The sequence below is a fragment of the Sus scrofa genome, chromosome 15 (genome assembly GCF_000003025.6).
Source record: "Sus scrofa isolate TJ Tabasco breed Duroc chromosome 15, Sscrofa11.1, whole genome shotgun sequence".
Lineage (NCBI taxonomy): Eukaryota > Metazoa > Chordata > Mammalia > Artiodactyla > Suidae > Sus > Sus scrofa.
In genome coordinates, this window is record NC_010457.5 from 39,366,434 (window position 1) to 39,382,465 (window position 16,032).

Consider the following 16,032-nt stretch of genomic DNA (forward strand, 5'->3'; position numbering starts at 1 on the left):
TTTCAAGGAAAGTTTTGTCCAGATATATGCCTAAGAGTGGGATTGATGGGTCATATGGTAGTTCTATGTATAGTTTTCTAAGGTACCTCCAAGGGAGAAGGAGTTGGATGGATGGGGTGCTTGGGGTTAATGGATGAAGACTATTTCCTTTGGAATGGATTAGCAATGAGATCCTGCTGTGTAGCACTGGGAATTATGTCTGGTCACTTATGATGGAGCATGATAATGTGAGAAAAAATAATTTATAGATGTATGTGTAACTGGGTCACATGCTGTACAATAGAAAATTGACAGAACACTGTAAACCAGCTATAATGGAAAAAAATAAAAATCACTATATATTTTAAAAATGTATAATATTATATGACTCACTTTATTTTTTAATTTTTTTATATGAGTTACTTTAAAAAGTTGAAAACAGCTTGCTTGAGAAAGCAAGGAAGGCAGAGTGATACTGTGAATGGAACTGAGCTATGAGTCCAGAAAACTAGATGATCAATTTTTCAATAATGGTCGTGACATTAAACAAGTATGTCATAGCCACTATTCTTTCTACTTTCGCTAAATTCTAGAATTAATTCACCAAGCGCTGCACCAACTGTTATGACTACACACAAGGCAGAAAGACAGATGATGTGTGTGGCTACCTGGGTTACATCCTCACGGAGACCCATTAGTACAAAGACACTTACATGGGGTCAGTGCTGCATACAGGGAGCCCAAGGGCCTGCAAGAAATCATGATAAGCCCTTACCACTCTCCATCTTAGGGGTCAAGGAAGGCTTTTCTTAGGGAAAGACATCCTATAATTTGAAATTGAATAATTAGTATGAATTTTGTCAGGTAAACAGATGCAGAGAAGGAGTCCTCCAAAAGCAAGAAATACAGGTGGGGAACTAAATGACATTCATTATGGATGTGTCACAGAGCAGGTGTCTGGCACAAGGTCAAGGGAGCAAGGAAGCAAGGGAGCAAGGGAGCAGGGGGCTGAATGCATATGATAAGACTGGATAAATACAGGATAGCAGGGGTTGGATACATATGGTAAGACTGGGTAATAAGCATAAGCAAGAGGTGTCTCTTCGAAAGAGAGAGGAAATTGATTAGGGAAATGCAGAGGGATTCTGGGTCAGTGCTGAGAGAACTGTCAGGTCAGAGAAAGTGAAAATGGTGCGCACTGTTCTTGATCATTTGTATCAAGTGTAAACATCACATCCAAGAAAGCATATAATGTTTTCTTGTCTCTATAGCAATCTTTTTTTCTGTTTGGTTTATAAGTATAGGAAAGAGTCAGAAACAACTATTAAAAACCAACAACAAATGAAGTACAAGATCCTTGAGACAAATAACTCAACTTTGTCACCTTTGTCCTTGAATTTTGGTACTAAATTTTCCCCTCTTGCAAAAACAATGAGGTTTGTGCAAACCATGATAATTTAGGAGTTCTTGGAATCATAGAATTGTAGAACTGAAAAGATAATGAGCAGATAGTTTAAATTGGGTATTTTTAGGTGCCTATTTTTTCTCGGTATTAAAACTGTCATATGTTAATGATATGTTTTAGCTTCATAAAAAAGGGGGAGAAAAAGAAACTATTCACCCTCTTCCAATATCATTTTGGAATATCATTCTAGAATATGTCTTTAACAAAATTGACATGCTTGTGCTTTACATATAAGCTTCTAAATTTCTTTTTCTTAATGTTATGTCATACTTAGGTTTCCATGGTATTACGAATTCTTTATAATATCTTAATACTGTATAATATACCATAAAGTGTGTGTATGTATGTATGTATGTTAGCCATTTTCCTAAAGATATATACATTTTTAGTTTGTATTATTTAACAGGTTGATTTATTTAATAAGTAATTCATGTTAAACATTGTGCCAAGTGCTATATATACAGTGATTGATAAGAAACAAAAGTTGGTTTTAGGGAGTTCGCCATTTTCTTGTCAAAAAGCCCTTTTCATATTTAGGATTAGTCCCTTAGGATCGATTTCCTAATGTGAAAGAAAAATAAAAGTATGGACACAGTAAAGGCTCTTGATTTCGTAAAAGTGTCTACCAATTCACAGTCTTTTCAAAAATCTATGAAAGAAATTTATTTGTCATCATCCTTTAATCCAGACCCTTTTTGTTATAACTGACATAAAGCTAACCCAAACTGGAATAAGTGAAAAAAGCAAAGTGGTGATGGTGGGATGGGAACATTGATATAAGCTGGAGTAACTGAATAATAATTGGATAATGTTGGCTTGGAGTGTTAAGAGATCCAAGGGCTCAAACAAGGGCATCTGGGTTCATTATCTCTCTGTATCACAGCTCGGTTTTTTTTTTTTTAATTGTTTGTTTGTTTTCTATTATGCCTTCATTCAGGCAGGCTCTGTTCATTTGGGAATACAGATATTATTCCAAGTTTCTTCCTCCTCATTTCAATTCTAGCAATAAGAGAGCTATTTGTACGTTTCAGTGGTTTTACCAAATGTCCCACAATTGCCTTTCATTGGCTTGGCTTGGTCCTTGTTAATCTTGGAACAGATCCCTGTGCCATAAAATGATATATGCTGATTGGCAAAGCCTGGATATCACACATGCCTCAAAAGATGTGACTGTGCATCTGAGAGGGGTTGTTTCACAGTGCAGACGAGGCTGCCCTCATCAGAAGAAGATAGGGTGGGTACTGGGAGTGCAAACATGATATCCATGGAAATTACAATATCATGCGTTAAGCAGATGAAAAAACCAAACAAAGGAGATAGAATAACTCAATGTCATCCTGCTAGTTAGGTACAGAACTGACAATAGGGTCCAAATATATGTGCTCAGACTTCAGTGGTATTTGGATGATGCTATGTTTCCTCTTTTCATTATCAACAAATAATTGGGTACCTGTCCTATATAAGGTTCTGGCTCTTTAAAGCAACTTAAAATTTAGTTGGAAAAGACAATAAGCTATCTTCTACATGAGCAAAATAAATAGATAAAGGTAAAGCCAAGAGAAGTATAGGGAAGCCTTACAGCTGAGATAGCAGAATGGGGCAAACCAAAAATTATACTCTTTGTTTTGATGAGCAGAATTTTTGTGGAGGAGGCTCTATCCTGTCTCAAAAAACAAGCCAAGCCAAAACAAAACAAAACAAAACAAAACAAAACAAAATCATTTCTCTGAGAAGGTCTCAGTCCCCTTTCCCCCATCATAACAAGTGTATAGCCCTACTAGTCATGCGTGTACTGTGTCACTTGGGACACTGAGCTCAGGCTACTTTATGGACTGAATGTTTGCACACACACACCCCTAAATTCATATGTGGAACTGTAAATCCCCAGTGTGTTGGGATTTGGAGGTGGGGCCTTTGGGGAGTAATTAGATCATGAGAGTAGGGCTCTCATGAATGCGATCAGTGCCTTTATAAGAAGAGACATAATACAGATAATCTCTCTCACCACCACGAGAGGGCACAGCAAGGTGACAGCAATCTGCAAGGCAGGGGTAGATGGACCATAACCTCACCATGCTGGCACTGTGATCTTGGACTTCCAGCCTCCAGACCTGTGGGAAACAAATTACTGTGTTTAAGCCACCCAGTTATGATATTCTGTTCTAGCAGCCTAGGCAGATGAAGACAGGTGGATTTGGTCAAGAGTGGACACTTGATCCAAACTGAGCCAGTAGGAACCTGGCTCAGTTGAGAAAGTTCTGTAATCTCAGAAAGAAACCAGAACTCCCCTGAGGGCTGACCCTGTGCACAGTTAAATGTTCAGAAAGGAAGCAGGGTCAAGAGATTACCCGGCCCTGAAGAGATTCCTGGATTTCCATTGACTTCTCAGTTTGCAGTTCTGGCTCTTGTGAGGCACAGCCATAGTTCTGGGCAGTCAGTGCATCACATCAATTCCCAACCTTTATTTGTTCAACTCAGCTTCTAATATTTGTTTCCAAAAAAAAAAATATTGGCTATGACTTTGGCCTCACACTCATCTTTCTTTCTTTTGGCTTCATACTCATCTTTCAATTCAACTCATCATGAGTTGAATTCTAATATCTCCTTATTTTACTTCACTCATTTCAAAATCTTAGGGCAAATCGTGTTTCTAAGAGGTTTTGTTCATGTAGATCTTTTTTGCTTTCATTTTTCCATAAGCTCCAAGCAATTTATAGTATAAATAATTTTGTTTACCTTGTGGGCTTTTTAAGTTTCAGGCAATATGTCCTAAGAGAAGGAATCATTTTTTCAAGTTTGTTAAATTTTTGCCTAACTTCCTAAAAGAAGATGTAGTTTATTGTTCATAAATAGTAATGGACAATCTATTTAGAAGGAATTTTGCATAATTATTTTACATAAACAGTCTTCCAGTAACATAAATATCCATAATTAGTTAAATACTCTTCTTATATATGAAACTACCCCATACAACCACACAAATACTACCTTTCCCACAGAAAATCCCTGAGTAGTGATGAATTGCTCAACCAGAGGCAGGTCCCTTGTTAGAAGCGCAGTCTGTATGTGGTGCACGTGCATCTAGGGAAAATCACATTCAGTATCTCCATACTCTTTCCACCAAACTTTGTTTAAAAGCCCAGTAGATTTAAATAAATATGAATGATAGCTGTGGTAAACAAACAAAAAATATAAGAAGTGGCATTTTCCACAGAACTAGAACAAAAAATTTTTAAATTTGTATGGAAACAAAAAAGACCCCAAATAGCCAAAGCAATCCTGAGAAAGAAAATGCAGCTGGAGAAATCAGTCTCCCTGACTTCAGACTCTTCTACAAAGCTATATTCATCAAAACAGTTTGGTACTGGCATAAAAACAGAAATATATATAAATGGAACAGGATAGAAAGCCTAGAAATAAACCCATACACTTCTGGTTAACTAATCTATGACAAAGGAGGCAAGAATATACAATGGAGAAAAGAAAGCCTCTTCAATAAATGGAGCTGGGAAAACTGGACAGCTATGAAAAGGAATGAAATTAGAATACTCTCTAACACCATACACAAAAGTAAATTCGAAATGGTTTAAAGACCTAAATATAAGACCACAGTCACAGCAATGTGGGATCTGAGCCACATATGTGACCTACACCACAGTTAATGACAATGCTGGATCCTTAACCTACTGAGTGAGGCCAGGGATCAAACTTGCGTCCTCATGGATACTAGTTGGGTTCATTACTGCTGAGCCACGATGGGAACTCCCAGTATGTCTTTTAGAGAGTTTGTTCTCAGAGGAGTGTAGAGGAAATACTGGAATGGGAAAGACCTCAGACCAGAGGGACTGGAGACTGGGTATGAGTTTATAGACATACAAACCCAGGATAATGCCTGTTGCAGCCTAAGCAGTCTGGCTGGGAGGGTGGGTGAGTGCCTGCATTTGTCAGGGACTGTGTTGCGCTTTTGGACCCTCAGTGCCAGCCCTCTGAGCAGTCAGCCTAAATGGTGTCACATGCTATCCTGTGTCCCTACCTGTTTTCCAAACAGGAAAATATGGCTTGAGGACCCAGACAAGTCAGGTTCCCACTTTTTTGTGAGTTGCCCAACTAGGAAATAGATTTGTGACAATTTCCTGTCCCCCATCTTTTGCTCTAAAAGAAACATGGCTTGTTTAGAGAGGCCAAGTTCCCACAAAGCTTCTCACAGACTTCCTTGCAAACACTGTGGCCCCATGATATGTTCTGGCCAATAAGAGGGCATTCTACTTGGGCAGGCAAAAAGAGAAAAGGAAGCAGAATAAGAAGCATTCAGCTTTGTGTCCTTTGCTCTTGACCCTCTTTTCTGTCTGTAAATAACACAGGCTGCCCGGAGGTGGAGCAGCTGCCTTACAACCATGGAAATGGAGGAGGAGGAAAGAAAAAAAGGGAAACTGAGTCCTTGGTGACTTCATGGAGCTGCCTTCCACGACTGCTGATACGTGACAAAAATCAACCTGTGTGTGATTAAAGCCCTGTGGTGGGTTTCTTCTGCATTCACCTGAAAACAGTCATGACTAAACCAGCCGTTTTCTTTGTCATTGGACAGAGCCTTCTGGTATTCTTTTTTATTTCCTTTCCTTTTTTTTTTTTTTTTTTTTTTTTTTTTACTTTTGTCTTTTTAGGGCCACACCAAAGGCATATGGAGCTTCCCAGGCTAGGGGTCGAATCAGAGCTGTAGCTGCTGACCTACACCACAGCCACAGCAACATGGGATCTGAGCCACATCTATGGCCTACACCAGAGCTCATGGCAACACCGGATCCTTAACCCTCTGGGCAAGGCCAGGATTCAAACCCATGTCTTCATGGATACTAGTCAGGTTTGTTAACCCCTGAGCCACAATGGGAACTCCCTATTTTCCTTTTCTATTGAAGTAGTAAAACAGAAGATCTTTAAGTGAACACATGTACTTTCCACCTCAATTTTTCAGGCACAGTTTTGTGATGGAAACATTCAGGGACATCTTTAAGGTCTCCGATGAAGCTGGGATAATCTTTCACCAAAAGAGTCTGTGGAAATATTGCTTCCTTTCAGAGCTGTGGCCATTTACAATTTTCCCAGTCACAAAGGGAGACTCAAAGCAAATTTGATTTATTCAGGTAAATAAATTCATTTTCACAACATAATAGTAAAGAAAAAAAAAAAGATAAGGTTTAACTCATTCATGAAACCTGACCTGTTTTTCAGTCGTGTAGATATGCTGTCTGTTTCAGAGACCTTGTCTTATCTTTGGAAGGTTACAAACCCCGCATGAAACCTCTGGCCCCTCGCCTACCTAATCCTGGTATGAAACGGTGTGCTGTTCATGCATTCATGTAGTTCTTCTTTCACTAAACGCTTCCTAAGTGCCTGTTCTAATTACTTGCATTGTACTGGCTATTAGAAATCAAAGCCCCCATTCCTGACTTTAAGAGGTACATTATACCAGGAAGTGGGGAGACACTTAACAAGCCGATTGTGACACAAGCCCCTGTGTAGTGCAGCTGGACAGGGAGCAGGGGTGAGCCGTTCTCATTGGAGATGAACAAAGTGTCCAGAGAGGATGCAGTGCTTCAGTGAGTCTTAAATCTGCAGCATATTTGCTAGGGAAAGGGGAGGAGTGTGGATGTCAGGCACAAAAAGCAGGCTCCTCAAATCACATAGTCAGAAATGGCCTATGGCACATGAGGCTACAAAAATTATAAAAGGAAGGTTTCAGGAGCTGAGGCTGCTTGGAAGGACATGAGGAACTTGGGCATGCAGGAAACTGTGATGTGATCAAATCTAAATCTGGGTGTTAGGAGGATCATTCCAAAATCACTGATGTGGATAGTCATGAGGTCCCTCACTGGACAAAGAGAAATGATCTATTTTTGACACCCAAGTTTGAAATCATGAGATTAATAAATTTCCAAGAGTGAAGTTTTGTGTCAGGATGAGAAAGCAGATATTAAAATAGGAAGAATATAAATGGTGTGAAGCTAATGATGGGAAGCAGGAGATCAGAGAAAGTCAGTTCCAGAGAAAATTCCCAAATTTCCTTCTCTTCTCTGAAATAGGAACTAGAGAGAAAGGAATAGGTTGGAGGAGAAAGGTTTCAATATGGTTTTAGAGATCAGGAAGCAGAGTGGTCTAATGGAAAGGTACATTTAGGAGATTGAATTGAGTTCAAACCCCAGCTCTGCAATGCAGGAGGTCTGTAGTCTGGGTCTCCCATTAACCTCCTGAGCTATGATTCCATCTGTAAAATGAGAATCATAATTCCTTCCTTGCAGAATCACTTTTTCCAAAACTTCATGGAAGAGTCTAACCATTTCTTCCTCCACCTTGGCTGTTTTTATTTCTTTGACAGTGAAGTGCCTACATGAAATCCAGGTGAAACTCTTCAGTGGTTGTTGGAAAGCAGAGATATATCAGTGCTTGTGTGTTTGTGCGCCGTCAGCAGCAAATAAATGTTTATTAAATTTAAGTAAATCTCACACTATGAGAGATGTGGTGAAGAGAAAGAGAGGATGGATGTCTTTCTTCAGGAAGGAAGGAAACATCTATTTATAAATTACTTTGGGCTGGGCAAATTTATATGCTTTTTCTCATTTCAATCTTAAACCCAGTGCTTTTGTCTCAAATTTAACTAAGAAAACTGAAATTCAAGAATAGGAAGTGGCTTTCCCAAGGTCATACAGCCAGTGGTCCTTGGGAATTGAGTCCTTTTTGACAACAAAACCAAGCTGATGTCACCATACCAGTGTGTGCATTTTTCCTCTTCTCGATTCTTCCTTTTCCCATTTGCCGCCAATTTTTGATGGGGAAAGTTACACGCTCAAACAATGGTTTGTCATGCATGTGGCTTAATGGTACAGGGAAAGGTCAAAACACAGGCCTGTAACAGAGCTCATGAGCACCAGCACTCTCATCATAGGCACTGTTGCAAGTGCAAGCAATTTGTAGAAGGCCTAGGGAGAGTGTAGTGTTTTGTCCTGGGAAATAAATCAAATCAGATTTTTTTAAAACATGGTGGTTCCTTCCTACATAATAAATGCCCTGCAGGTGGGATGTATCTTCATCCCACATAGGAGATTCTGTCTCAGATGCCTTTGGTCTTGTGCTGTTGCAAGAGCAGAAAGAGCAAGCCCGGCACTCTGCCTTCTGCTGAGTGAGCTTCCTGATGCAGGGGAGCCATTTATCAAGTGAGTGCTTTTGTTCTTACACTATGATGTGTAATTTCTTTATTCTCACATTTTACTTGTGTGATTTCACAGAGTGGTAAGTGGCAGCAACCTGTAACCTTCCTTTAAAGATACAGAAACAAAGATGGACATGCAAATATTCAGGCCTCAAAGCCAGGCATTCTGACTTTGCCCAAACAGTCTCTGAGTGAGCCCTTGTCAGCGACTCCAGTGCATGCAATTCACTTGGGGGTTTGTACCAAACAAGCCTGTCGCCAGTGACTCTGACTCCAGTCTGGGACAAAGGCCCTGAATTTGCATCTTTTAACAAATAAACACATATGCTGAGACAGGTCTACCACAGACCACGTTTTGACAAACAGTGACCTACAGTCCTCTCAGAGCTCCCAGAGTTTTACAGAAAGCTGATTTTCCAGGAACTTGAGTTTGTAATTTCTTTCCTCCTGTATCACGCTAAGCCACGTAGGCAGCCTCTTGAGTCTGTCTCTCCATCTATGAATGCTAAGTGCTTCCCACACAAAATCTGACCCTTTGTTACTTCTCTGAGTTTATGAACAAAAACGTATAGCACTTGTATGTTGTATTTCGTTTATAATGCATGTCTCAGAGGCCTCATTATTTTTAATCATAACCAAAAATTAGTAAACGGCCATACAGGTTCCCTTGTCCAGAGGGCATGCATCAGAAAACAAGTCTTGAGGACTGAGTAACAGCTGGTGAGGGCAAGACCTCACTTAAGCCTGATTCTTCTGACTTCAGATCCAATTCTCACGTTGCTACATACTCTGTCACCAGAAGCTTTTCTCGAAATTCTTAGGCCATATGTTTTTAACTAAGAAGTAAAGGCATGCTGAGTTCTCTCAGTGCCCCGCAAAGCTTTGGTCAAACTCAAGGGAAAACTCTGGAATGTTTCTCTGTTCTTCACAGTAAAGGTCCCTCACTTCTATAGAATGTTCTGCAGATATTACCGGGTTTAGCGCTTGTGCATCTGGTGACCCACACTTTGACCGAAATATAACTGCTGCTCTAATTCCAATCAATCTCAGCCCAAGACATATCTTGAACATGGGCTCCCATGACAGGCTAAGTTTAAGAGTTTTCCTGGCTAGAAACATACTTGTTCTTAATTTGATATAGAGTCTTAGAGATTGCATTTGACCCAAACACCCAAAGAGCCTCTTTTCCCTGCCTTTAAATCACAAAAATGTAGAGATTATCTCTATATGATTTATACTAAAAGTAAATTAAGTTTGGAAGTGGTTTTACAGATAGGGAAGCATTTATTCACAATTTGACTCTTATAGTCTATGTGTTAAGAAAGCACATTCACCAGCCCTTTTAAACATCTGTATCTCTGAATCCTGAAGTAAGAGAATCTGTTAAGAAATGTTAATATAAAAGGTGAGGTGGCTTTAAGAATTTTAAGGTCCCAAGCTTGTTTTTGCACAACTGAAGTAGAAAATCAAGGAAGGCTTTAAAAGAGAAGGGAAATTCAGCTATAATAAAAATAAGTAAATTAAATAAACTAAATATAACTTCTCTATTTGAAGAAAAAAGTCTTCCCTTAGGGTATCAGATTTTTTTTTTTTTATAAAAATGTAGATAGAAAGTTGAACTTGAAAGTTGCTAAGTCCAACCAAGGAAAGAAACTATCCAAGTAAAAAAAAAAAATTACACTGTATCACTAGATTTTTCAGGTCAAAATTTGGGTCAAAATGCAATTGTAGTCAGCCTTCTATTCTCTGAGCTGTCTAAAATAAATTCAAAATGCCTTAAAACTCCACAATGCAGATCAGCAGGAAAAATAAGACATGGAGAGATGGAAGGCGTTTTCTAAAAATTTGGTCCTCAAATCATAGTATAAAATTTGTAATAAGATAGTTGCCTCTCTTAGGAGTGATTAAATAAAATTTGCACAAACATACACAGCCACTTACTCAAAACACACTGTCTACAGGCCTGATGAATGGATAAATCTATTTAAAAAGGAGCTGCATTGGACATACATCTGACATAATTACACCACAGCTTTCAATTCAATAAATTTCTAATAGTCAAAACAAAACAAAAGCACTCTGCTCAGCTAAATTCCATATATTCATAATGCTTGATCCAAGAATACCTTTATACACTCTGACTTCAAATTACGTAATCTCTAACATAATACAAACTTGGTTATTTATTTCTATTTAATTAATGTTAAAGTTAGTTAAAAAAAAAAAAACTCTCAGGAAATCCCACATCAACTGTCAACATTAACAACACATATTTAATTGTACTTCCTTCTCCAATAAAACACCTCTTCCAGAAAATATCATTCTAGCTCTTTTCTTCAAAGACAAGGATAAATGCCTATGGTGGTTTTGCTTATTCTTTTTCTGGCGTTCGACCTTGTCCACTTTCTTTGTTTTTCTTTTTCTTTTCTTTTTTCTTTTTTGTCTTTTTAGGGTCTTCCACAGCATATGGAAGTTTCCGGGCTAAGGGACAATGGAAATTCCCAGGCTACAGGTTGAATTGGAGCTGCAGCTGCTGGCCTACACCACAGCCACAGCAACGTGGGATCCAAGCCATACCTGCAACCTACACCACAACTCATGGCAACGTCAGATCCTTAACCCACTGAGCAAGGCCAGGGATAGAACCTGCATCCTCATGCATGCTAGTCAGTTTCACTAACTGCTGAGCCATGATGGGAACTCCAACCTTGTCCACTTTCTATCATCACTCTTTACTTTTTTCTGTGCCAAGGGAGGCTAAACCCTGTATTGGGCATGAACCAGACTCCATTACTGGCTACTTCCAGTTGGCATACTCAGCAGGAGGCACTGTGGTGGAGACCAGAATGCAGGAATGGCTGTTCCCTCCCTGCTTTGTCACCTCCCTGCCTCTGGCTCCTACTGCGTGGCTCCAGTTTTGGATGGATTCTAAAAAAATAATTCTTCTACTTCTCCCTTTGACCCTGGAGTCATAAAAGCTTCCACTGTCTCTTACTTCAAAATAGCCCTTCCCCTACATGGTAAGGAGGCAGTGTGAGAATTCTGCAAGGTGCTAAGTATATCTATTCTGACTCTGCATTCAGAAACTTGGTACGACCCATGTGTGTTTCCTTGGGCTCACAGAACCCACTATGAGATAACTTCTGCCCAAACTCTACCTGCCACCTGACGTCTAAAGTCACCAGGCTCTTCCCTAATCCTTATAACCATTGGATCCTGGTGATGCGTCAAGTCATCAGGGATTAAGATAAACTCAGAGCCAGTGTTGGGAAACTCCTAGGGCATCTGGATATTTACTATTTCCTCATTCACAGTTACTGTGGTCAATGACTGTTGTCCCTCTAGTGAAGCACAGAAGAAAATGTAAGCATATGTTTGAGGTGTGGGGGAAAGCCCTCAATAGTTTATCCCTTCATCAGTGTACTCTAAGTCCATGAACTGGCTCAGTTCTAAGAAGTGAGTGAAAGATTTTGAATTACTACTATGGCAGTCCTGGTATTTTCTGCCCACCATGCTGGAGTCTTTGCAAATGATTTAGCTTAAGCGATACCCTTTTAGGCTGCCTACCTGGTATTATTTGATCCAGCAAATCATAAGCTGAGCACAGGCATCAGTATTTCATTGCTGAATGTCCTAAGCAGGTGCATAAAATATGAAAGAATTGCAGGAGCAAGTGTGCCAGATCCACACTTGCTGTTTTGTGGTCTTCCTCAGCTTACATCTGTGACTTAGTGGGACAGCCACCTAACCAGTACAACCAGTTATCCAGAGAGGGGAAAGTTAAGGCATAGTTTTTGTTTGTTTGTTTGCTTATTTTTTGGTTCATCGGCATAAGTTGTGGTTGGGTAGAAGTGGATTTATTGTGTTATAGCCCACTCAAAAATGCCCTTGATAGATGGCTGTGAAATAAGATTTTCCTGGTAGTGATGATCATGGGAACATATCTGGTGGTCCACATCGTTTTGTAGAAAAGGAATTTGACGTATGAATTTATACTGAATAATGAATATTGGATAAGGATTTGGCCAGGTGAAAGAATAAGCTTAGCGACAAAGTGATCTTTTGAAGGAGTCATTGTTTCTGTTTTGTGGAGTGGGCACAAGGTGCATAGATATCTTTGTGGTATAGAAATGCCCACAAGGACATCTTCTGCAGAGGATGCTCTCAGCATCAGATGACCAAGAGACACTCATTTTCTAGATATTGGGTAACCTCACTAGAACCAGAACCATGACGCTCAATGAAGGTTATAAATAGGCTCAATAGCATAAAATTCCCTCTTCAAGGCTGATATGGATACAGAGACTGCTGATATTTAGTGGCCTATCTACCAACTGTGAGTATCACCATAGAACTTCCAGCCTGGTGCTGATTTTGAAGTGATCAGGAGAGGCAAGTTACTATCCAGCCAAGTGGTAAGTTCATTACTCTGGATCCTTCCTGCTATGAAGTGCAGTAATTAATCCTTATGGGAAAAGATGCCTATCACTGATAGAGATGTGCCTTCCTGGTCTGCACAGCTTCTGCTTGCATCATGATCCCTTTTAAAAATTCTTCATTGTTGTATCCTGTGCAACATTATTTTAAGAAATTAACAAATTTTTTGCTTCCTTCCCTACAACTTCGGGCACACAACCCTTCTGCAAGGCATAAAACCATAGTTCCATTAATGTAGAAGCTAAATCTGCTTTTCAAACACTTAAAACTCCTCTTATTACTGAACAGATGGGCAGAGATTGACTTGTATTAATAAGAGGAAGTTGGTTGCTGCTTTACAAAGTGAATAGGGAGTTCTATATCTAGATTCCAGGGTATTCTTTGGAATACCTCTTAATAGTCCCATGACCATTAATAAAACTCAGTGGAAGGCTGTAAGGAGACAAAATAGAGAGTCTACAAAATCAGGGACTTGTGGGGTTGGGAAAACATTCCTCTGGGCAACAAAGGCTGATTAAAATTTAGCCTTGAAGGAAGAACAAATCAAGACTGGAGCTGTTTATTCCCATTATTAAAACCCTTTGAATAGATTAAGGTAGCACACAGTAAATCCTTTCAATTGGATAAAATAGCTCAGGGAAAAGAGATTAAAGGTGTGGATTGCCCACCTCAGCCTGATTGCCTAAGGCCTGTAATTAAGTTGAGAAAAAGAAAGTATAGGGCAGGAAGCAAGGAAATACTGTAACTCTAAGAAATGTATCTAGAAAGTATCCTGGATGTGGCCATTGGCATAAGTAACTGACTAAGTCAAACATCTTTAAAATTACTAAGGTTTTCAGAGAGTTTACTGCTGAAGAAAATATGAGCATGGAGATATATATATGTGTCTGTATATGTATGTATATATGTGTATGTGTGTGTGTATGTATATATAGAGAGAGAGAGACAGAGAGAGAGAGTGTGTGTGTTAAGGACCAAGATTCTTGATCTCTAACTTTCTAGGAGGCTGGCGAACCAACTGAGAAAGCTGCTTAGCCTTCAAAAAGGACATAGCATCACAGTCTCATTTCTAGATGAGCATATTTTACTTTCTAAGAAGAAGAATAAAAAAGGAATAAACAGTAAGAAAGAATAGACAAGAACCATTGAGAAAAGGTAGTAGGTAGGAACCAGAATTATAGTCTAAACTAAGAACATTCTCCACTCTCCCAACAAAAGGGCTCTTCCTGACATTTCTTTAGCATGATTTTAGAATTCCTACAGACCAGTAATTTCACTGTTTCCCATTCCTCAGCATTCCTGGTGATAATGGCAATCTTGCTTCTACCACTGCATGTCCCTGTTGGCACATGAGGGGGTGGTAGATGACAACTCATCTGTTTGGTATGTAGGTCTCCAGGCAAGGAGATAGTCTGGATGAATATAGACACTTGGCATCATTTGGAGATCATGGACATTGAAGAAGAGCCATGACTTGATGGGACTTTCCTTGGGAAATATGTTGGTATATGTTTTTATAGTTAGAAGGAGAAGAATTCAAATAGTGACCAGAAGGCAAACCATTGTAGTCATTAATAATGGTCACCAAATATTGTTCTCCCTCCCTCTTGGGCACGTGGATCAGATTATACCCTCTGACCAACTTGAAGTTGCTGTGATCAATGAAACATCAGCTGAATTCTATCTGTCACTTCAGGACAGATTTTACATATCAGGGCACAATTTGCCACCCCCTCTCTTTCACTCTGTCGTAATTACCCATAATACTCCACAGAATAATTTTTTGATTCTTCTTAACATAATAGTTTCTGCTTAACATTTTTAACCCAGCTACATTGATATTAGTTATATAGTATGTTTCTAAATAAATCATTTCTTAGGTATAATAAAACTCAAACCTTTGAAAGAAGTAATGAAACTGGGTCTGAACAATTATATACATAGTTAAATGGTACATGCTTGTGTCTTAAATCAAATTTAAGAGTTCTCAACATTCAGACACTGGCAAGGTGGATGTAAGGCATGAGATGTAAGACACGTGAGTTTCCTCTGTCACACTGACAGTGTGCAGAAAAGAAGAGCCATCATTACAGTTATCATATTTTATTGCCAAGAACAAATAGTGCTAGGCTTTTGTTTTAGTCATAATCATCATTCTACTCTAAACTGTGAAGCATCTTTGAGAATAAATCTGTTCCTCTAGTTTTTCTTTTCACAATCAGTGGATTTTATGCCACCATAAGTAGAAGCAGATAACTTGGTCAATACATGAACAAATTACAAAAGCAAGTAACCTGGACTTGATTTTCCCACTTCTTCAAGGACTAGTAAATGGAAGATGTTGTATCAGGGAGATGTCCTCTGCTGTTTTTAATAGATGAAGTTCTGGGCAAGTTTTGGAGACGTGCACTTTATAGACCCTTCTACATTAAAGTACACAGGTGTGAGGGACAGTAGGAGTCACATGCTGTAAGACTGGACAACCAGCCAGAGGACCTCCGAGATGCAACTGCAGCTGAAGCTGACACTGGCCTCTCATTTCTTAAAAGACCAGTTAATGATTTCTATGCATCAGAATCTTCTAAGGAGCTTTTTAAATCAAGAGATCACTTGATTCCTCATTAGATTAGTTATATGATAAAATAGTTAACATTTATCCCAAGGACTTTAGCAGGATAGAATTCTAGTCAAATTCAGCTTGGCTAATATACAAACACCTCTCTGTATGTGTTAATGATTGTGTAATACTTTCCACCACTCAAGATATTTAAAAATAGTTCTCCTTTTTATACTATTTTCATTCAACTTTAAGTTTCTCAGGGAAGAAAAATCCATACAAGAATCATCTATGAACAGAATTATTTCTTTTTCTATTATCTCACAAGGGTAGAACTAGAACAAATTTGAACCAAAACACAGTGGAGAAGTGAAAGAGGACTGTTTTGTCTTC